Genomic DNA, 23,842 nt, shown 5'->3' on the forward strand with positions numbered 1-23,842 from the left:
AAAATTTTTTTTTTTTAACATTGATTTATTTTTGAGACAGAGAGAGACAGAGCATGAACAGGGGAGGGGCAGAGAGAGAGGGAGACACAGAATCTGAAACAGGCTCCAGGCTCTGAGCAGTCAGCACAGAGCCCGACGCGGGGCTCGAACTCAAATACCGCGAGATCGTGACCTGAGCCAAAGTCGGACGCTTAACTGACTGAGCCACCCAGGCGCCCCAAAAGTGAAGTTTTTTAAATGTATTTCCACAGCAAACACTACGTGTTGGTAACAAATGCAACAACAGTAGATACTTTGCATTTTCTGTATACGTAAGGGTTTCTTCCCCGAGTGTGACTCATATATGGGCATATATTCCATAAGATTCAGTGGGTTCAACATACATGACTCCATTTGGTCATGTTTATTTTTAACAAATTGTTAAAAAAAAATGTGTGTTGTTTATCCATTCTTTATTTGATCACTCTTCAGAGTGTCTGTAAAGTGTCTAGTCGTTCAGGGCTGTTTTAAAATACAGTATATTAGGGGCACCTGGGTGGCTCAGTAGGTTGAGCGTCCGACTTCAGCTCAGGTCATGATCTCACAGCTCATGAGTTTGAGCCCCACGTCAGGCTCTGTGGTGACAATGCAGAGCCTGCTTCTGATTCTGTGTCTCCATCTCTCTGCCCCTCCCCTTCTCTCTCTCTCTCTCTCTGAAATATATAAACACTAAAAAAAAATAAAATAAAATACAGTGTATTAATAAAAACTTGGGTTATATGAAGGCCAATAGACCAGGAGATGACTACCATTGAAAATGGCAGTACCCAAGAGGAGGGGGCATGCCAGAAGGAGGGGCACACAGGAAAGCACCAGGAGAGTTCAGGAGGCAGAGAGAGAGGGAAGAAGTATGGACAAGAGCCTTTATTGTGGTCTGTAAATGAAGTGCTGAAACAAAACAGGCCTAAAACGGAGTCACCAAATGGTGCCAGGCCCCATGTCGCCACACCGAGGCTTAATTGCACTTTTGTCTCTACCAGAGATGGAGTCTTAAGCCTTAATCAAGAATCACTGGGTCACGGGCGCCTGGGTGGCTCAGTCAGTTAAGCGTCCAACTTCGGCACAGGTCACGATGACACCATTCGTGAGTTTGAGCGTGACATCTGGGTTTCTTGTGTCAGCGCAGAGCCTCCTTCAGATCCTCTGTCTCCCTCTCTCTCTCTCTCTACCCCTATCCCACTCTTGTGCTCTGTCTCCCTCTCAAAAATAAATGAACATTTAAAAAAAAAAGAGAGAATCACTGGGTCAGCACTGATGAGATCATCTGCCTTACAGATCCCTGCCATCCCCTGGGGGAAAGTGACCTTGCCACAACCAAAACACTTGTGCTGGTATAACTTCCTTGTTCCCATTCCCTACTGCCTACAAATGCCTCCTTCATTTTGTGCAACCTCATTTGTACAATTCCTTGCAGCTCCTTTCTATTGTTAGATGGGATGCTAATTAGCTGCATGAATTGTTGAATAAAATCCATAAGATCTTCAAAAACAAAATAGATACAAAGTGATTTATTTTTCCAATCATAAAGCATAAAACAAGCTGTGCTCTTTCACACTTAAATAAATGTGTCTTTTAAAAATGACTGTCCACAATAGGGAAATGCAAATCAAGACCATAGTGATGAACCACTTCATACCCACTAAGTTGGCTGTTACATTTCTTTAAAGAGAATATAACAAGTGTGGGCGAGGATGTGAGGAAATTGGAAATCTTGTGTATTGCTGGTGGGAATTTAATTGTTGCAACCGCTATGGAAAATCGTATGGAAGTTCCTTAAAAAGTTAAACACAGAATTACCATATGATACACCAATTCCACTGTAGGTATATGCCCAGAAGAGTTGAAAGCAGGAACTCAGTTACTTGCATGCCAACATTCATAGCAGCATTATACCCAAAGTGGAAACAACCCATGTGCCCATGAAAAGATGGATGTTGAAAAAAATATGGTTTATGCATATGTAGGAATACTATTCAGCCTTAAAAAGGACGGAAATTTTGATCCTTGCTATAACCTGGCTGACCCTTAAAAAATACTATGCTAAGTGAAATAAGCCCGACACAAGAGGGCAAATACTGTATGTTTCCACTTATCTAGGATATCGAAAGGTATCTAAAATAGAGACCATAGTAGAAAAGTAGTTATTAGGGACTGAGGAGATACAGGAGTATGGAGTTACAGTTTATTAGGTACAGAACTTCCTTTGGGGATAATGAAAATGTTCTGGAAGTGGTTAGTGGTGATGTGTATACAGCATTGCAACTGTGCTTAATGCCAATGAATTAGATACTTAAAAATCATTGAAATGATAATTTTATGTTGTATATATTTTACTATCCTAAAACTATGATTCAAGAAAGAAATTAAAATGGAAATCACATAGTGACTTTATGATGAGCTTGTTACTTACTGGTATTAGAAATAGGAATTGTTGTTTTGTTGTCTTTCGTGAATGTTACGATTTTCATTGAACCTTAAATTTCAAACCAAGCTTAATGTTTTTTTTTTTAATTGAGAATCTTATTATAATAATTGTAGATTCACATGCAGTTTTAAAAACTAAGACAGAGAAATAACCCTATGCATTTTACCCAGTGTCCTCCAATGGTAACATTTCAAGAAACCGTAGTATAGTATCACAGCTAGAATATTGACATTGATAAAATCCACCAATCCTAAGATTTCCACAATTTTAGTTGTACTCATTTGGGGTGTGTACATCTATGTACTTACTTCTGTGTCATTTTGTCACATGCATTTAGGTTCATGTCTCTCTTTCACAGTCCAGATACAGAACGGTTCCATCGCCGTGGGGTCCCTGGTTTGGCTCTTCCATAGGCACACCCACTTCCTCCAGAACCTTCCCGAAAGGCCCATCCCGAAACTCTGGCCAAGCATTAATCTATTCTCTGTCTCCATAATTTTGACATTGAAAAATGTTACATAAATGGGATCATTTATAAATGGTATGTCATTTTTTTAGGATTGGCCTTTAACACTCACATAAGTCCCTAGAGTTTCCTCCCAGTTGCTGTGTTCACTCCTTTTTATTGCAGAATAGTTTTCCATTGGGTGTATGTTTATTCACCTGTTGAAAGACCTTTGGTCTTTTCCCAGGTTTTGGCTTTTTTGAAGAAAACTGCTGGACACATATTACGGATTTTTAGGTGAACATGTTTTTATTTTACTTTTTGTGGAATAAATGTGTTGCTGCTGAGTCCTACTGCAATTGCACGGTAGTTTTATACGAAACCATCAAGCAGTTTTCCAAAGTCCTGAGGCCATTTTACATTCCCACCAGCGATCTGCGAGTGATTCAGTCAGTGTTTCTGCATTCTCATCAGCATGTCGTGTTGTCCCTATCACTTATTTTAGCCATTTTCGTATCAACATTAATATTATTATTTTAACTTGCGTTTCTCTGGCCAATGATGTCGAATATTTGCGTATGCGCTTACTGCCCTCTGTATACACTCTTTGGTAAAATATCTATTCAGGACTTCACACATTTTCTAATGGAGTTGTTTTATTACTGTTAAATTGGAATTATTATTCTAGATACGAGACCTTTGTTGGATATGTGATTTGCAAATATTTCCTCTCAGTAGCTTTCATCTTGTTGACAAGGATGTTCACAGAACAACAACTTTAAATGTAATTGATATCAGTTTTTCAATTTTTTCCCTCTGTGGATCATGCTTTTAGTATCAAGTCTAAAAACTACTTAGCCCTAGGTGCCAAAGATTTTTTTTTTCTTTTTTTCTGAAAGTTTTAGGGTTTTACACTTTCTATTTGAATTCACGATCCACTCTGAGTTACATTTTGTATAAGGTGTGAAATAAAGCTCAAGTTTTATTTTTTCCCCATGACATCCATCTCTTTCAACACTATTTGTTGAAAGGTTATCCCTTCCTCCATTGAATTGCTTTTGCACCTTTGTCGAAAAACAGTTCAGCATATTTGTATGGACATATTTGGGGATTCTTCTGTCCCACAGAATTGCCTGTATCTTCACCAATACTATACTGTCTTTACCGCAGCTATATATTAAGCCTTAATAGGAGTAGATTGATTTCTCATTGTTTTTCTTTTTTATAATTATTTTAGCTGTTACGGGGTCTATTCCCTTCTATATAAATTATAGAAAAGGTTTCTTTATGTCTATAAAAAGGCCTTGCCAAGATTTTGATAGGAATTGCATTAGGCCTATAGACCAGTTTGGGAAGAATTGACATCTTTATTGTGTTGAGTCTTGCAATACGTGAATGCAGTGTCTTTCCATTTATTTGGATCTTTTTTGAAGTGTTGAAGTATTTTGTCATTTGGAGTATATAGATGATATACATGCTTTCTTAATTGTTTCATTTTCTTTGCTACGGTTTTACATGGTATTGTGTTTTTGTTTCCACCTGTTCATTGTTAGTGTATAGAAACGTCACTGGTCTTTGTAAGTTGATCTTCTATCTTGCAGAAGTGCTGAAATTTTTAGTTCTAGGGGTGTTTTTGTAAATTCCTTGGGATCTTCTCTCACTTATTTTAGTGATACCTAATTATGTCATCTCCAAGCAGAGATAATTTTATTTCACCCTTTCCAGTTTGTATGCTGTTTATTTCTTTTTCCTCGCTTAATACAGTAGCTAAAACTTTCAATACTATGTTGAAAAGAGTGGTGATAACAGACATCCTTGCCTTGTACTGGTTTTAGGGGAAAGCAGTCAGTATTTAAGTATAATCCTGAAGTATGATTTTAGCTATCGATTTTTTTTCTGGATGATCAAGTTGAGGTGATTTCCCTCGACTCCTTTCTGAGGGTCGTTATGATAAATGTATGTCGGGTTTTGTCAATTTTTTTTCTATATTCATTGATAGGATCATGTGATATTTTCTGTAGCTTTTCATACACTGGATTACATTGACTGGTTTTAGAATGTTGAACCAACCTTGCACAATTGGTCATGGCATATAATTCTGTTTATGCATTGTTGGATTTAATTTGCCAGTATCTTTTTGAGCATTTTTTGCATTTAAATTCAGGAGGGCTGTTGGTCTGCAGCTTTGTTATTTTGTATTTTCTTTATCTGGTTTTGGTATCATAAAATGAGAATTGTTCCCTCCTCTTCTATTTTCTAGGACAGATTGTGGAAAATGGTGATAATGCTTCTTTAAATGTTGGATAGAATTCCCCAGTAAAACCCTCTGAATTTGAAGAGGTTTTTTTTTTTTTTCAGTAGTTTTAAAGTGTCAGTTCAAGTTCTTTGATACTTATAGGGATATTCAAATTATAACATCTTTATTGAGTTTTGGTAATACGTAGTTTTTAAGGAACTGGTCCATTTTTTTTTCTAATTTGTCAAATTTTTTAGCATGAAGGTGTTTTGTTTTGTGATGTTCCCTTATTATGTTTTTAACAGGCATAAAATCTATAGTGTTAACCCTTATTTGGTTTCTGCAGTTGTGACAATGCATCTTCTCTCTTCTTAGTCCCTTATCAATTTTGTTGATTATTTTCCCCCAAAACCACCAATTTGCTGTATCTGTGACTTTCTCTCTTGCTGCTCGTGGTTTATTTTGTTCATCCTTTCCTACTTTCTTTTGATTTGAGACATTTCCTCATTTACAGTGCTATAAATTTCTTTCTCATCCTGGCATTAACTGCATTCCATGTATTTCCAGTTGTCATTTTCATTGCTCTCAGACCCATGGATTATTTAGAAGTCTGTATTTTAATATCCACATATTTGGAAATTTTCTTGTTAGCTTTCTGTTACTCACTTCCAGTTAGATTCCATATGGTCAGAGAACACATTATGTATGACTTCAATGCTTTTATTTTTGTGAAGGTTTGTTTTGTGGCCAAGGAACTGATCTATCTTGGTAAAGGTTCAGTGGGTGTTTGGGGAAAAAAAAGTGTATACTCTGCTGTCGTTGGGTGTGTTGTTCTGTATATGTCACTTAGAGTCTGTTGATTGTGTTATTCAGATCTATGTCTTTGCTGGTTTTCTCTCTAGTTCTATTATTTTTTTTTATTTTTTTTTAATGTTTATTTATTTTTGAGACAGAGACACAGCATGAACAGGGGAGGGGCAGAGAGAGAGGGAGACACAGAATCCGAAACAGGCTCCAGGCTCTGAGCGCTCAGCACAGAGCCCGATGCGGGGCTCCAACTCACGGACCGCGAGATCGTGACCTGAGCCGAAGTCAGACGCTTAACCGACTGAGCCACCCAGGCGCCCCTAGTTCTATTAGTTTTTAAGAGGAAGGTTGGAGTCTCTAATTGTGGATTTTCTACTTCTCCTTGAAACTCTGTTAGTTTCTGTTTCACGTATTTTGAGACTCGGTATACAACTTTAGGATTAGGATTGTCTTCCCAGCATATTGATCCTTGGATCACGGTGTTATGTACCTCTTTGTTGTCTAGTTATGTTTCTTGTTTTGATGGCTACTTTATCTGTTATCAATACGGTCTCACCTGCTTTCTTAAAATTATTGTAGTCAGCATGGTATTGTTTTTCTGCTGAATTTGAAGCGGCTTTTTTTACAAACATATTTTGGAGTCATGTTCTATTTCATGCCCCCAATCTCTGCCTTTGAATTCCTGTATTTAGGCCATCTATGTTTAAGGTAATTATTGAAATGTTAGTGTGTGAGAAGGCTACGTCCTTATTTTCTGTTTGTTTTCTCTGATTGTTGATTTTCTGTTTCTCTTTTCTTGCCTGTCTGTGGGTAACTTGAACAGTTTGGGGGAGGCTGTACGGATTGGTTTGTGACATTTTTTTTATTGCGGTATAATACACATAACACAAAACATACCATTTTAACTATTTCTAAGTGCATACAGTTCAGTGGCATTAAGTACATTCACGTTGTTGTGTGGCTATCGTCACTGACATCTCCAGCACTTTTCCGTGATCCTGAACTGACACCGAGTACCCATTAAACACTAATTTTTCATTCCTAGCTTACATCCCTTACAAAATAGTCACCGCTATTTTGCTTTCATTTTCTGTGAATATGCGTATTCTAGGAACTTCATTTCAGTGGATTCATGCAATATTTGTCATTTTGTGTCTGGCTTATTTCACTTAGCATAATGTCTTCCACGTTTATCCGTGTTATAGCACGTATCAGGATTTAACAAAGCTGAATAATGTTCCATTTTATGTATACTGTGTTTTGTTTATTCATGCACCTGCCAGGGGACATTTGAGTTGTCTCCCCCTTTTGGCCATGGAGAATAAAGCTGCTGTGAACATGGGCGTACAGGTATATGTGTGAGCCCCTGCTTTCAAATCTTTTGGTTACATTCCAGAAGTGGACTCGATGGATCAGATGGTAATTTTATGCTTGGGTTTTGAGGAAGCACCATGTTGTTCTCTATAGCAGCTGTACCATTGTATTGGATTTTATTTATTGCATGTTTTGTGTTTTATTTCTAGCCTGATTGAGATAACATTGACATGTTGTAACCCTGTATAAATTTAAGATTTACAACATGTTGATTTGATGCTTCTGTATTGCCAAATGATAGCTCACACCACCATCATCACATAATTGCCATTTCCTTTTTGTCGTGACGACATTTAAGATCTTCTCCTGTAGCAGTCTTTCAAGTATACAATACAGTGTTGTTAGCTATAATAATAATGCTGTACATTGGATCTTCAGGATATATTCATCTTATAACTGGAAATATATGCTCTTGGACCAACCTCTCCCCACCCCTCTCACCTCCAGCACCTGGTAATCTATCTCTCTATGTTTTTATAAGTTTGGCTTTTTTAGATTCCGCATGTAAGTGATATCAAACAGTATTTGTCTTCTTCTTTGACTTATCTCATTTGGCATAATGCCCTCAAGTTCCATCTATGTTGTCACAAATAGCAGAGTTTTCTTACTTCTTGTAGCCAAATAATAATCTGGGGGTATCTCTAATAGTAACCTCTGTGTATTCACTATTGTGAATAGTGCTGCAATAAACACAGGAGTGCAGATACCTCCTTGAGATCCTGTTTCATTTCCTTTGGATATATAGCCAGAGTAGGATTATTGGATCCTCTAGAAGTTCCATGATTAACCTTTTGAGGAACCTCTATACTGGTTTCCATAGTGGCTGTGCCAATGTACATTCTCGCCAATGATGCACAAGAATTGCCTTTTTTCCACATTCTCACCAACACTTGCTAGCCCGTGTGTTTTTGATGATTGCCATTCTAACAGTTGTGAGAAGATACCGCATTGTGGTTTTGATTTGCATTTCCCTAATGGTTAGCGATTTGAGCATCTTTTAACATACCTGTTGACCATTTGTAAGTCTTCCTTGGAAAAATGTCTATTCAGTTCCTCTCCCATTTCTAATTGTATTCTTTGCTTGTTTGTTTGTTTCTGCTATTGAGCCCCACCGACAACACACACTAGTTCCAATTCCTCCACATCACCACCAACACATTTTCTATTTTGTTTGTTTTATGATGGACGACCTAATGGACGTGAAATTGTATCTCATTGTGGTTTGGCTTTGCATTGTCCTAATGATGAGTGATGCTGATCATCTTTTCATGTGCTTTTGGGGCCATTTGTATATATTCTTTGGAGAAATGTGTATTCAAATCCTTTGCCTGTTTTTCAATCGGGTTGTTTGATTTTGTCGTTGTTGGTGTGTAGGCATTCTTTTTGTTCTGGAACGAATCTGTTATCATGCACGTGATTGGAAAATCTTTTTGCCCTAGTGGTTTGGAGTATACCTGTTTGCAGAGTTTCTATAGTGGTTACACTAGGTATTACAACAGACGTCTGTAACGTAACACAGTCTACTAATACCAACGTTTTACCACTTTGAGTATGGAAATCTCACTTGTGTTTATGTCCTTTTACTTTCCACGCTTTTAGGTATCATTTTCTTAAGTATCAGATTACTCTACTATTGTATTTTTTCAACCATCAAATTAATTTCTCAAACTCATAAGTAGGATTGTATATATCTGGCTTTCTGCTCTTTTCCTTGTTTCTTCTTTCCTTATGTGCTAAGATTCTTTTTTTTACAATTTCCTTGCTGTTTTTAAAGCTTCTTACTTTATTTTTTAATATTTATTTATTTTGAGAGGGAAAGCACGAGTTAGAGGGAGAAAGAGGGGGAGACAGAGAATCTCAAGCAGGTTTCACACTGTCAGCACAGAGCCTGATTCAAGGCTGGAACTTAGGGAGATCGTGACCTGAGCCAAAACCCAGAGTTGGAAGCTGAACCCACTGAGCCACCCAGGTGCCCCTTTTTAATTTCCTTTCTATTTGAAGCTAGACTTTAAGAATAGATTTGTTAGTGACAAATTCTTTGAATTTTTCTTTATACAAGAAATGTCTTAATTGAAAAAAAGTTTATAGTGTGTCTGATACAACTTTATGTATGTGTCTGTGTGTATAAAACAAAACAAAAATGGAATAAAAAATAAATGTCTCCATTTCCTCTGCATTCCTGAAGAATAGTTTTCCTGAATATAGAATTTGTAGTTGACATTTCTTTTCCTTCCTCATTTAAAAAAAATGCTTTGCCACTTCTTTCTATACTCCATGGTTTCAAATGAGAAATGTGCTGTCTTTCAAATTGGTGTTTAAGTGATTAGAAATGTTTGTTTCTCTCTGGTTGCCTTTCAGGTATTTTCTTTGGCTTTCATTTTCCGAAGTTTCATTATAATGTGGACTGGTGTATATTTCTATGGCTTTTTAAAATTTATTTTATTTATTTTCAAGAAGAGAGTATGCACACAAGCAGGGGTGGGGCAGAGAGAGAGGGAGAGAGAGAATCCCAAGCAGGTTCCATGCTGTCAGGACAGAGCCTGACTCAGGGCTCAATCCCACAAGCCACGAGATCATGACCTGAGCCAAAATCAAGAGTCGGTTGCTTAACTGAGCCACCCAGGCATCCCTAATTCTGTGGCTTTTGCCTGTTGGGAGTTTTCTCAGCTCCATAAGTCTGTGCATGTGTCTGTTTTACCCACATGTGTGAAGTATTCAGCCACTATTTTTCTTACCTCTTTCTGAGACCCCAGTGATAAGAAGGTTGGACCTTTTGTTATTGTCCTACAGGCATCTGAAGTTTCTGTTCATTTTTAAAGTATCTGATTTTTTCCCTGTTGTTCAGATTGGGTGGATTCAAGGGATCTGTCCTGTGTACTCTTCACTCTTCTTTTGAGTTTATCCACCAAATTTATTATTATTACTATTATTATTATAACTATAATTATTATCATTATTATTTCTATTCACATATTTTTTCAGTTCTATACTTTCCATTTGGTCCTTTTTATAACTTCCGTATCTTTGCTGAAAGTTTCTATTTTTTATATGTTCCAAAAGATTTTGTAGCTGATTGATGGAACAGTTACACGATGGCTGTTAAAAATCCTTGTCTGGGGGCGCCTGGGTGGCTCAGTCGGTTGAGCATCCGACTGCAGCTCAGGTCACGATCTCGCGGTCCGTGAGTTCGAGCCCCGCGTCGGGCTCTGGGCTGATGGCTCAGAGCCTGGAGCCTGCTTCGGATTCTGTGTCTCCCTCTCTCTCTGCCCCTCCCCTGTTCATGCTCTGTCTCTCTCTGTCTCAAAAATAAATAAAAAAACGTTAAAAAAAATTACAAAAAAAAATCCTTGTCTGATATTCCAACCATCTGACTCATCTCAATGTTAACATCAGTTGATTGTCTTTATCACTTAGGTTGAGACTTGTCTTAATTTTTGGTATGGCAAGGGACCTTTTATTGTAGCCTGAACATTTTGTCTGTTTAAGTTAGGAGACCCAGGGTGCTTTTAATTTTATGTTTTTATTATTGTTGGAGGCAGTCACAGTTTTAGTTAAGAATGGCTACTTTTGTGGACCGTGATTCCAATGGCAATTTATTTTTTAGCGTCTTCACATTGTTATTTTGGTCAGCTAGGTTTATCTAATGCTGCCGGACCTGTTCACTGGCCGCTGCTGGCACTGCCTGAGGGAGTTAAATGGGTTTTGATGGCCAGGTCTTTGGACCCCTCTCAGTCAGGAAGAGGTCTGAGGTCTGCAGGGACAAAGAGGCTTTCTGGGCTGGGCCACTTACTGTCAAGTGTTAGAGTTTTAATGAAGGAAACTCGAATAACAATATCTGAAAAAGAAGGTATAAAAATGGGAAAGAGACGTAAAAAAAGATGAAAAAAAAAGACAAAGAAAAAAAAGACGAAAAAAAAAGACACAAGGTGCTGAAGACAAAACGAGTCTCTTTCCTAGCATTTTCAAGGGAGGGCCCTATCGAATTCCTATCCATGATGGAGGTAAAGGAAAGAAAAAGAAGGTCCCTATCTTCCTGTTCATTGATTTGCCTGGAATAGACAGTCTCACCTAATTATCGTGAAAGCTGGCATCATTGCACTCTACTCTAGCAGACATATTATTGTGGTGGCATTACCTTTGGAGAGTATGTGCTTAATTTATTTCTACTGAAGTAACCAAAGAAGAAACCAAAGAAATTAGGCCACCACAAATGGCATTATTTGGGAACTGTAGAGTTGATGGCAGACGTTCACGTAGGTTAGCTAAGTTGGCCACACGAAACGTGTCTCCCTCACTGGGTCTTCGGGAGGCACCGCGAGGAGTATGTACGAATAATGAAAGGTAGTTCACGTAATTGCTAACCCGTTAGATTTTTCTCCCAGCAGTCGCCACTCAGAATATTTTCTGAGTGTGAATTCTTGGGTGTTTACCTCTCCAAAGTTAAGAATGGTGGGTATACGCACATGCGTCTTGAGCAGTTCAGTACTTAGGCCAGTATATGAGCAAAGTTGGTTATAAATGTATGACGATAAGTTCTATTTTGGACTCTCATGTCTTCCTGTCGCTGGATTGTAGTCACCGTGTTTTAGTTGAGTTATCCCTCAGTGGCAGAGCCTTCAGGACACATGGTAGCAGCCACATCTACTTGACATACTTATTAAGTGGGAGAGTCAGAATGAAGCATTTACTATCTTGGAAGGCACCAAAGCATAGTCTATCAGCTTCAAGCGTAACTGCATTTCTTAAAACCCTGGTTATATTAGATAATGCTGTATTTTGACATTGCAAACTACTGTAATTAAAGAATAGGCTTAGTTGGGTACTCGAAACTGCACTGCTCTCCGTTTTCCATTATGAAACAGCTTTAGGGTGGCTGTTTCTATTCAGACTAATAGGAAATGCAGCCAGCCTTTGTGGACCAAGAGCTCAATTTTGTTACTTCATTATACTAATTATTGGCAAGAGGATGAGGTCGTATCTTGATTTACATTTTATTGTTGTTATTTCTCTGCCGCTGAACGAGTTGACACAAAATATGGTGGACATCGTTTTAAAAAAGACGTGAAATAGATCGATTTCAGAAAATTTAACTGGGGTTTGGGGATTTCAGATTACTCACCTAATTATAGTGTTAATTCTCAGCAGCTATGGAGAATGATTTTTAACTGTCATAGAGTGAAAGATAATTTTTTAAATGTTACGGAATTTACTTAAAGAAGTTTAAATTGAGGGGAAATGCTTTCCCCTCATCTACAATGACTACATCTCCAGCTTAAGCTGTTTGAGAGCATGGACGTTACTTAGCTTCTCCACCTTTCCATTTGTACCACACAACCCACGCCACCCCTGTTGGTGTGTAATGACAGAATTCTGATTATTTGTACAAGTTATTATACAGAATAATAAGCTTTTCTGTCCCTGAGACATTATAGCTTTGGATCATCCATATTTCAAGCCAGTGCTGTTTAAACAATCACCTTTATCAGCGATTAAATTCAGAATAACTTCAATTCATGTAACATTTTGTCACTTGAAGCTTCAGGACATTTCACCATCACAGTGCTGGGTCGTAAAGCTCCATGAGGGCAGGAATTTATATTTTTTGTTCTAAATTTTGTTTAATGTTTTATTTATTTTTGAGAAAGAGAGAGAGTGCAAGCGGGGGAAGGGCAGAGAGACGGGGAGACACAGAATCCAAAGCAGGCTCCAGGCTCCGAGCTGACAGCGCAGAGCCCGACCCGGGGCTCGAACTCACGAACCATGAGATCATGACCTGAGCCAAGGTCGATGGCTAACCGACTGAGCCACCCAGGCGCCACCCCCCCTTTTTATTAATTAATTAATGTACTGATTGATTCATTCATTCATCCATCCATTTATTTGGAATTTATATTTTTTTGTTTGCTGTCCTGTCCCTAGCAACCTAGAATAGTGTATGGGACATAGGAGCCACTCAGTATCTGTTGAAAGTATGAACACAGTTTTTTAAGACCCTGTGAAAAAATAGCCAGTATAGGCTGCCTTTGTTGATGGGATGAAGACGTCAGATTTAGTGTCAGGAAATCTATATTATTGTCCTAGCTCTGCTACTAATGTGCTGTGCGATCTCAGGTGTTCTCCTGCAACTGTCTGTGCTTTTCATATCTGTGAAATGAAACAATTAGATTTGATGAATGATAAAGTTCAGTCCATGTCGGAATGTGCACAATTCAGGGATTCGTGATTAGTAACATGCCTCTGGGAAGTGACTGGCTAGAAACAAAGTTGCGGTTACAGTGGAAGCATTGTTGCCAACTGGCATATCTGGGCTTGGAACTAAGACTTTGGTCTCTGGCTACTAAATTTGGCTCCACCAGTCGAACTCATCACCAATTTGATGATGATGATGATAATAATAATAATAATAATAATAATAATAATAATGCTTTTCTATACTTTGGCTTAGAAAACTCACTTTTATGAATGAGCAAAATGAAATCTGACACAGAAGAGTGAAACATAACTTAATGATAGAACTAGATTTAAATCCTGGCTGTAAAATTTTCTGAGATTTGGGCCAAGTAATTTAATCTCTTCGTGTCTCACTTTTGGCATCTGTAAAAGGGGATAATGATCATATCTAAATGAAGCAAGGTATTTCAAGTTCCCAGGACATGGTCAGCTTTGGAAGCCTTACATACTGGCTGATACAAAGGAATTAGACAGATGAGTGAGAATGAATTCGTGAAAAATAAACACTGAGAGGCGAAATCCTGGGAGAGGGCATGGCCCAGGCCGACTTGTGGGTCTGTGCCGTGGCACCCCCTACTGACCAGCCCTCATAATTCGGTCCATCTCTTCTCTCTGCATCTCATTCTCCCCTGTAAAAGGGTGATGATACTATCACCTACCCCATAGGGCTATTGTGAATCTTAAATGAGACAATCCACGTAGTGAGCTTAGTTAGAGCGATGATGGCACATAGTAAGCCCTCAAGAAATGTGGCCACTCTTACTGTGTTTCGTCAAGTCCATCAAGGGGACCTGGGGGTGGAATTAAAAAAGAAATGTGGAAGGCTCTCAGCCCAACGAGTGAAGAGAAAGCAATGTGAATTCACTAAAGCCAAATAGAGTAAGATCGTCTACTGTAATTTTTTAAAAGAAAACTGCTTAGAAACAAACATAGTAAAGCTTTGAGATTGGAGGGAAGAAATTCTATCCAGATGCAAGATGTTGAAAGCCCCCACTTAAGGCATTGACAATAAATACTGCAGTCTCCAATTTATTCTCAAGTGATGATCCTTTTAACCAAAAAAGATATGCTCAATGGGAAAGGTCTTTTAGTCTCCTTCCACACGGATTGGGAGGTAATTGTAAATAGTGCTCCCAAAGTTGTGAATAGACCGTCAATCTTTTTGGACCAGGGCAACAGCCGTGATATCCCAATGAGTCACTACCTAACTTCTGTTCACCAGGGAGCCCCAACTCATCTTGTCTGTAGGGAAGTGAGTTGGGGTAGGGAGGCAATGCCTTAAAAATTCTGCAAAGAGAGTCCTTTAGCTAAGCTCCTGAAGCTGCAAAGCCACCACAGACAGACTGATAGGGGATGGAATTGGAAGAACAGAGAGGTCAGATTCATAAAGAAAATTAAAGGAAGGCTGTCTCTTCCTACTACACGTTTTAAAGTACATTTCTTTTTGGTGAGTTTAAAGTTTATTTATTTATTTATTTATTTTGAGAGAGAGAGACAGACAGACAGCGCAAGTGGGGAGGGGAAGAGGAAGGGAGAGAGAGAGAATCCCAAGCAGGTTCCGAGCTGCCAGTGCAGAGCCTGATATGGGGCTCGAACCCACAAACTGTGAGATCATGACTTTAGCGGAAACCACGAGTCGACACGTCACCAGCTGAGCCACCCAGGCGCCCCTCTTTTTGGTGAGCTAAAAAGAGACATGAAATGAGCCTGTATATTTCATGATACCGAGGTCTTTTCCAAATGACTGGAAAAATCTTGGTACATATGAGCATAAGTTACCTCATTTAAAAAAATCATGTTTGGTTGTTGAACACAGCCCTTTCTTTTAAGAGCATTGAGTTGAAGGGCTCTCTTGGCAGAGAGTAATAGAAAGTTTTCTCCTTTAGAAGCATTGTTTCTTTCGCATTAAGGTCCTTTAGACTTAACTAAGTGCTCCTTTAAAATCTAAATATCCCTCAAACATGTCAGGTGGCTCTATTACTCACACTTTAAAGTAAATTACTTTTTTCACTGACTTTTCTCTCTTCACCAACTGAGGATTTGACCTTGAAGGCAGTGGAGTTTCAAATGGAAGATTAAAATTAAATTAAATTAGAAATTGAATTAAATCAAAGACCAAGGGACTTCTGAGGTGGATTGGCTCAAATTAGGAACTTTGGTCAGATGTCCAAGAAATCGTTTGGGAGGGAAGGGAAAGACATTAGGAGATTTGATGAGAACAGAGATGAGATTAATTTGGTTTATAATCATACTAGGGTTTTCAGAAGCAGATTTTCCATTGCCAAAAATCCTACATACGCTACTTAAACTGTAAATTGATAATGCTTGAAGCACTTGCTAAAGTCTGTGCTAGTTCATTACAATAGGGTGAACGTTGATGGCTATGGAATCAGCATGGCCCAGAGCAAACTGAAAATGCAGAGCCCTGTTCAGAAAGCAGGACAAGAGTTGTTAAATGTACTCAAGTATAAAACTGGTTCCTTTTATCTGCCATCTCTCTCTCTCAACTGATCATAGTGTTTGTTTGTTTGTTTGTTTTAATTTATTTAACTTTGTTTTAATTTATTTAACGTAGCTCCGGATAAAGAAAAAAAATCAAAGTTTAAATTACCAGGGTGCATTTTACCATCCATCTTTACGGTGCGTAATACAAACATGGGACTGCTTAACTTACATGTGGTCACCAGAATTTGTACGTCACGGATCATGCATATGTATGTTGGTCTTACCAGAACGGTGGAAACACTATACAGATCTACTCTACCATTTTTATTCACTTCGTGATACGTGTACCATTTACCAACACTCACTCCCTTTGGCTCACTGATGAGTAAGGAAGGACTGTAGCAAAAAGAACTGTGGCTTTCCCTTTCTTTCTCTTTTTGTCTCTTTGTTTTCAACATAAGCAGCCTACTAATTCAAGGGAGAAAATGCTAAAATAACAAAATAAAGTAAAATAAAATAGAATAAAATAGAATAAAATAAAATAAAATATAAAATAAAAAATATATATATAAAATAAAATAAAACATAAAATAAAATAAAATGTAAAATAAAATGAAGGATACCACAGGATTTCTTGTTTGGGGGAGGAAAACTTTTCCCTCTGTCCGTTCTAGGTTCTTCGGCTGGTCTAATAATTAAATCAACAGAAGACAGATGAGCCGGAGAAAGACAAATTCAATTGCATGCATACAGGAGCCTGCAAAAATATGAGACTCAAAGAAGTGGCCAAACCAGCCAGCTTTTGTACCTTTTAGACAAAGAAACAATGAAGAATTGACAGAAAGAAGTTTAGACTTCAGGTAGGAAATTAGTAAAGAAACAACAGGGTTTGTTGTTACAGCCTTCTCGTCCCTGGATTCCCTGTCTCTGCTGATAAGGATGCCTCTTTACCTCATGGTGTCATTCACATGGGACGTTTATTTCCTGCTTTCCGGGGACGGAGGAGGGTCAGAGTGTCCTTCTTGTACTGGCGTTATCCCAAGTAACTTTAATTCAAAATAAGCAATATGCCAAAGTGGCATATTTGAGGGTGACCTGCCCTGAACCCCATCACTTGTTATCCATATTGCCTTCATGTGAAGTTCAAAGCAAATTCTGCTTCCAGTGGAAAGCAAAACTTCTTGGGACTGTCACCTTCCCCACGTAGTCATAGACAGAGCACACTTAACCTCACTCATACAGAACCTTGCTGAATGTCCAGGAATTATGGGCCCAAGAGAATTCACCATCATGCACATTATGTGCAAATGAGGCAGCGAGGGATGGCTGGGGGCATGAATGTTGTGCACCCCTCCTTACCCACACGTTCCACTTGTACCTCGCCCGCAAAAACACTGGTTCACATTTTTGAAGAATTAAGTGTGGGGCTATTCTGAACATGGGCTCCTGGGCGGTTGCCCAAGTTGCACACTCATGCATCCAGCCCTGCCTTGAAGTTTTCTACACACAGAGGATGAATCAATTAGCAATGTGATCTGCACAAGAAGGGGAAAGTAACTAGTCCTCTCACTTTTTATGTGATCGAACACTGTCTCAGACCTAGGGTGGGTCGGAGTAAGTGCAGACCTTGTTCCCAAATCGATTCTTACGTCATCTTCTGCAGGAGTGAGGGGCCCAGGAGGCAGATAGATAGTTTAACTTTGTCTTCAAACAAGCGCACTGTTTTATGGACTATAAGCTTTCAGTAAAATGTTTAAGATAAGATGTGAGACCTCACGGACACGGTGCTACTGATGAACGGTAACTGAGTGAAGAAAAGAAGAAAAAAAAAAACTGAAGAGAAGCTGCGTGGAAAGACAGCTATACTGAGAGTTAGGGGCCTGGGGTCTGGTCTTGGCCTTGCTGTACCGGCCAGCTGTGGCCTCAGGCATGCCACATCACCTCCCTAGTCCTCATTAGCCTCATCTATAAAAGAGGGTTCCAACTGGGAGGGTTTCTAAGTTAAAATTTGTTCAATGGAAGACGTGGAACGTTTACGAATTAAGAAACCCATTTCAAAGATACACTTTCATACTTGAGAGAATTCATTCCAGAATTTCCAGTGGTCCCCAGATGTACCTTCAGGCAAATGTGCTTCCTCAGACTAGGACCCACAGTTGGAGTAATCACCTTTCCTACACATTTGCATTTTCTTGATTCTGAAAGACTGTTAATCACTGCCAAAAATCCAGGGAGGTTTGAGAGATATTGAGGGACTTACAGATCCACGGAGTATTTCGGTCCTCTTTTCATTTTTCCCTTAGATCTTCTCAGCTCATGCCCGAATCAAAATTTACCTCACCACCTGCAAGTTCTACTTCATGACTTATTGAGTACTATTGTTAATATTTTATCAGAAGATTATTTTTTGCAGTATTTTTAAAAGGGCTGCCAAAATATAAAATAGGATTTTTTTTATTATGTCTTGTGGAAAATTGATTTTTTTTTCACAGAAAACAATAGACTCCATCTTCTAGTCAATAGAGAATGAAATATTTGGAAGTAAAGGTGGGAGACAGAAGGGAATTACAATACGTTGAGTTTGAATTCTCAGATACTGTGCTGTGCATATATGATTTTGTCTGACCCCCTTCATAATCACTATGGTAGGTAACAATAAGAATATCAGCAGCCACATATGCTAGGCTAGAAAGTCTTCTGGAAGATTTTTTTGTTTTTGTTTTTGTTTTTTTTAATTTTTTTTTAACGTTTATTTATTTTTGAGACAGAGAGAGACAGAGCATGAACAGGGGAGGAGCAGAGAGAGAGAGGGAGACACAGAATCCGAAACAGGCTCCAGGCTCTGAGCTGTCAGCACAGAGCCTGATGCGGGCTCAAACTCACGGACCGTGAGATCATGACCTGAGCCGAAGTCGGACGCTTAACCGACCAAGCCACCCAGGCGCCCTTCTGGAAGGTTTTAATGCAAGCTCCAGCCACACTTCTCTCCCGTATTCCAGTATTGCATATCCAACTACCTACATGGCAAGCCCACTAGGCACTGACCTCTCAAAATCAGTATGGCCAAAGGAAGCTCATCCTCTTTCCCCCCAATCTTCTGTAGCCACAGCCTTTTGCCTCTCAAGTAATGGTGAGTGTACTCTTCCGGTCACTTCGGCTAGAAACCTTGGGGCCATCCTTGTCTCCCTCTTGGCTTACCCCCTCCGTGTGATAGGTCAGGAGATCCTCTTGCTCACCCAGCATGACTGACCACTGACCACTCCTCACCCCTCACCAGCTCTACCTGAGTTTGAGCCAACATGGCGTCTCTCTACAAGCTTTCCTTCTGCCTCTATCTCGACCCCCACTGTGGTCTATTCCCAACCGGTAGCCAGGATGAGCCTGCTGAAACATAAGTGATGTCAATTCTAAGCACGAACTCCCACAGCAGCCCCCATTTCATGTACAGAGTGAGAGCCAAAAAGCCTTGAGCTGCCCTTGATCCATCCCTCCATCCGCCTCTCCACAGCACTTCCCACTTAACTCCACATTCCTCTACTGCTCTCCACCTTGTCCTTTCACTCCATCCCCACTGACCTCCTAACAATTTCAAGAACAACTGAGCATACCCTCACCTTCTGGCCTTAGCCTTGGTGGTTCCTTGCGCCTGGAACACCTTTCTCTTGCACATGACTCACTCCCTCACATCATTCAAGTGTTTGGTCACATCTCACTTTCTTCGTGAGGTGCCCTCACCTCCCAATAGCCCCCAACCCTTGTGCTCCTGATCCTCCTTAATTTAGTCTATTTTTCTTACATCAGCAGCATGATTCACTTCTAAAATACTCTATTCCTTCACCATGGTGATTATTGGGTTTTTTTTTTTTCTATCCACTCACTTTCCCTAAAATGAAAAGGTCATTATTCCAAGCACCTCCCATAGTGCTTGGTGTATGGTAAATGCTCAATAAATCTTTGGGAAATGAATGAGTTATGAGTACATGAGTGAATGCACAAATGCTCTCATTTATTCCTTGTACTAACCTGACTAAGGTAGGTTTCCTTGCCTCCGTTTTCAATGAGGAAATGGAAACTCAAAAAGGCTAGGTATCTCTCACAACTCAGAAGTCTTCTACAAGGCAAAGCTGAGATTAAGAGAGAGCTCTCTCCTCTGGACCTTTCCCCTTTATCACACTGTAAAATGTGTACTTTATGAAAATATCAGCATTCCATAAAATGCCATACATTTATAGCCTCCATCCCCCTTTCTCCACACTCCCAGCCAATATTTTTTTAAATGAACCTCTTAAAATGATGTAACGAAAGTAACTGGCTTATACAGTAACTTACATAACATGAATGATAAGAGGTGTATTAGTCAGGACTCTAGCGGCAGAGTCAAGGAATGTAACCAACTTGACCTAGTAGAAGTCAAAAATATTAAAACTAAACAATTTTAACTATTTAAAATAGAATGGGTCATAAGGCTCTATGAGCTTGTGGAAGCCACAGGAAAAAACAAAGACCGGTGAGTAGGAAGCAGGGGAGTTGGGAGAGTTCTCACTCCCTCTTCCACGAGTGTCTTTTTCACTCACCTTTTCCACCGGTTACCAGTTTTGGCTCCCTCTGCCCATAAGGGACGTGGTAACCATGCTGCAGCCATAACTCTTTCACCTAAATAAGACTGTAATCTCCTAGTCCCAGATGAGAAGCCCAGTCTGGGTGAGCAATGGCCATGGATCAGGACTCAGGGACAAACAGCTGACAGAGGACACCTTTCAAAGTTGGGGAATGCAGAGAAAGGGATTGAGTAGACAGTCTAAAGATAGATGACTATGGGACGCCTGGGTGGCTCAGTTGGTTAAGTGTCTGACTCTTGACTTTGGCTCAGGTCAATGAGGAAATTGACCTCATGGTCAATGAGGAACCATCTCATGGTTCATGAGGTCGAGCCCCACATCAGGTGGAGCCTGCTCTATCTCCCTCTCTCTCTCTGTCCCTCCCCCACAAGTTCTCTCACTCTCTCTCTCAAGAAATAAATTTTTTTAGTTTATTTATTCTGAGAGAGAGAGAGACAGAGGGAGAGGTAGAGAGAGAACCCCAAGCAGGCTCCATGCTGCCAGCATGGGGCCCGAGGTAAGGCTCGATTCCACAAACCGTGAGATCATAACTTGTGCTGAAATGAAGAGATGCTCAAGTGACTGAGCCACCCAGTCATCCCAAATAAACGTCAAAAGTAGATGACTGTAGGAGTGCCTGGATGGCTCAGTCTACTGAGCGTCCATCTTGGACTCAGGTCATGATCTCAGGTTCGTGTGTTTGAGCCCCTCATCAGGCTTACTGCTGTCAGCACAGAGCCCACTTGGATTTTCTGTCTCCTTCTCTCTCTGCCCCTCCTCTGCTCATGGTCTCTCTCTCTGTCTCTCTCTCTCTCTCTCAAAAATAAATAGGCATTAAAAAAAAAAAGTAGATGACTGTAGAACTCAGTGGCACAATGGAAAGCACACTACTGGATCAAACAGCTTAAGTTCAAATTCCCATTTTGGTTTTTTGTTGATTTGTTTCTTTGTTTGACTTTACTTTTGCTCATTCTTAGATGTAGGGACTCAATATTGGTTACTTGGTGATAGGAAAGAACAAGAAGAAGAATAAAAGAAGAACCCTTGGAGTAAAGGAAAACAAGAAATGAAAAAGAAAAACAAAAGTACCAGCAAATCCAGAATTCTGAATTCTAACTTCACCACTGTTACCAAGGAGTAAATGCCTTGGGCAAGTCATTCCCTGGCCTCAGTTTTCTTGTCTGTATAATAAGGAGATTAGGCAAGAAAGAATCAGTAGGTTTCCAAAACATGCATGATCACGAGAATGAACTGGGCTCCCAGCTCAAAATGCAAATGCCCTGAATCTACTCATGAATAGTCTGATTTAATAGATCTTGCATGACCTTCTGTAATTTGTATTTTTCTGCAGCTTTCCAGCTGATTGTGATGTTCAGCCATTCTTGGGAACCACTAGACTAGATGGCATTTGAGACACATCCCAATGTTTGCAATATGTGTTGACATTAATATGATCTAGAAAAGATTCCAGTTGCGATAAAACTGATTTCTTATTGTATATCTGGGTATGTTTTTAAGAAATTGCATAATCTTTTCCTTTGGTTTCTGTAGAAAATTAAGAATATCTAGTACAAAACAGATGCGCGGTAAATAACACAAATGAATAAATGGTCAGTTCTTTGTTTTAATATTAACTTTTTTTTATCTCTTTGAGTAATCTACTTGTCATACAGGTAGGGAAAAATTTCAGAGTTCGTTTGGTTTACTGGAATATTAAAAATACTTAGGATAATCCTACATAATCCACAACTCATAATTATACCTGAAAGCTACTGATAAGAGAATATCATTTTTGTCTTTTATAACATGGATAAATGAAATGCATATATAAATATAATGTTCCCAACATGTATTATGTGCTATGAAAATACACGATACTGTTGTGCTATTGTAGTTCTTGCATTTTACCACCCACAGCATCTTACTCTTAACCTCTCAACTTTGCCACTTTCAAAATAGTGCTCAGATAAGTTCTGCAGGGAATTGTGTTGGCCCTGATCTTTTTGAATGCCAAGTGTTCTTTTTGGAAACAAGTAGTGTTACGGGTTTCTAAAGGGGTTGAACTTCAAGGCAGGGATTCTGGGATGTCATTCTGCCTTTGTGCCTATTAGCTGAATGAAATTGGGCAAAATACGTCACCTTTTCTGGCCTCCAATTCCTCTTCTGTGAAATGAATTCCATATTCATTCAGGCACTGTAATTCCTATAAGTAATTAGAAAGTAAAAAAAAAAAAAAATACACCAGTGTTCTTTAATTCTGAATGTCACTGTATCTCTGCTTCATACTTAGATTTGTTATTTTTCTTGTTCCCTACGGAGACTCTTTTAATATGCTACCTAGGGCCACAAATTATATTCCTTAAACAGAATTCCGTTGATATCTACACTTCGCAACACCAGATCATTTTTGTGTGTGACACCAGTCCATTTCTAGGTGAACTTTCAAAGAAGAAAAATCACAGCTCGGGCTAAAGCATGTGATAGGATTGGAAAAGTTACCTCTCCCATAACTGTGGGCCTAGTTACAATTCCGTTTTGTCACTTGCTTCAGAAAGCGTCAATAACGAGGGGTAACAGTTTGGTTTGAGCATCGGCGGCAAGCCTGTAGTCATGCGCCTGGGAAGATGATGCTGTGATTTGTGTCTTCCTGCGAGGTCAGAAGACCCACCCTGTGAAGAATGATACTTTTTAGCCCTTTATTTACAGCTGCTTAGTTGCAGTGATGATGAAACAAATAATGCACAGGAAATGCATAGCCTTGTATGTATCGTGTATCTTACAAAATCAAAAGATTAATGCATGCATTTTATTGCTTCTTACAGAAGATAAAAATGTTAATGGAAAAGTAGATTGCAGACTCTCAGACCTATTTATTGTGGCGATATTTACTTATTTGTTTATTTTTGTGGTGGATGTTCTGGAAAGCACAAAAATACAAAGCATAACATCATGCAAAAACATGGTCATGTAAATTTTCTAGGGAACTCTCTTCTCACATGATGGAACTTAATGCTTGTCAGAGTACTTCTTAAGAGATCTTCGGTATCTTTGTTTCAGGCTAGCTATTGCATCTAATTGTTGTGTTTCGCTATGTTTCAGAACAGCTGAGCATTACCTACCACGAATAACATCAAGTTAAAAAAAAAAACTGCAAAGTTTGGATCTTTTCCTGCCTTAGAAGCAAGAAAAATGGAAAACTGATCATCAAAGGTAAAAAGCGTGTCCTTTCTCCTTATATAACA

The 23,842-nt window shown here is 39.2% G+C and overlaps 1 protein-coding gene across 8 annotated transcripts in view; it reads left to right on the forward strand.

Moving 5' to 3' along the window:
- Window positions 1–23,842, forward strand: part of DLGAP1 (DLG associated protein 1) — an 893,154-nt gene that overhangs the window by 269,544 nt on the left and 599,768 nt on the right. For 7 of the 8 annotated variants that reach the window (XM_053902457.1, XM_053902459.1, XM_053902453.1 and 4 more), the window contains exon 3: window positions 23,700–23,810. The gene's annotated coding sequence lies outside the window, so the exon portion shown is untranslated. The remainder of the gene's footprint in view (window positions 1–23,699; window positions 23,811–23,842) is intronic. The other variant, XM_053902455.1, reaches the window with a different exon arrangement.

This window comes from Panthera pardus, unplaced genomic scaffold (genome assembly GCF_024362965.1).
Source record: "Panthera pardus isolate Hobbes unplaced genomic scaffold, ASM2436296v1 HiC_scaffold_15, whole genome shotgun sequence".
NCBI classification, from domain to species: domain Eukaryota; kingdom Metazoa; phylum Chordata; class Mammalia; order Carnivora; family Felidae; genus Panthera; species Panthera pardus.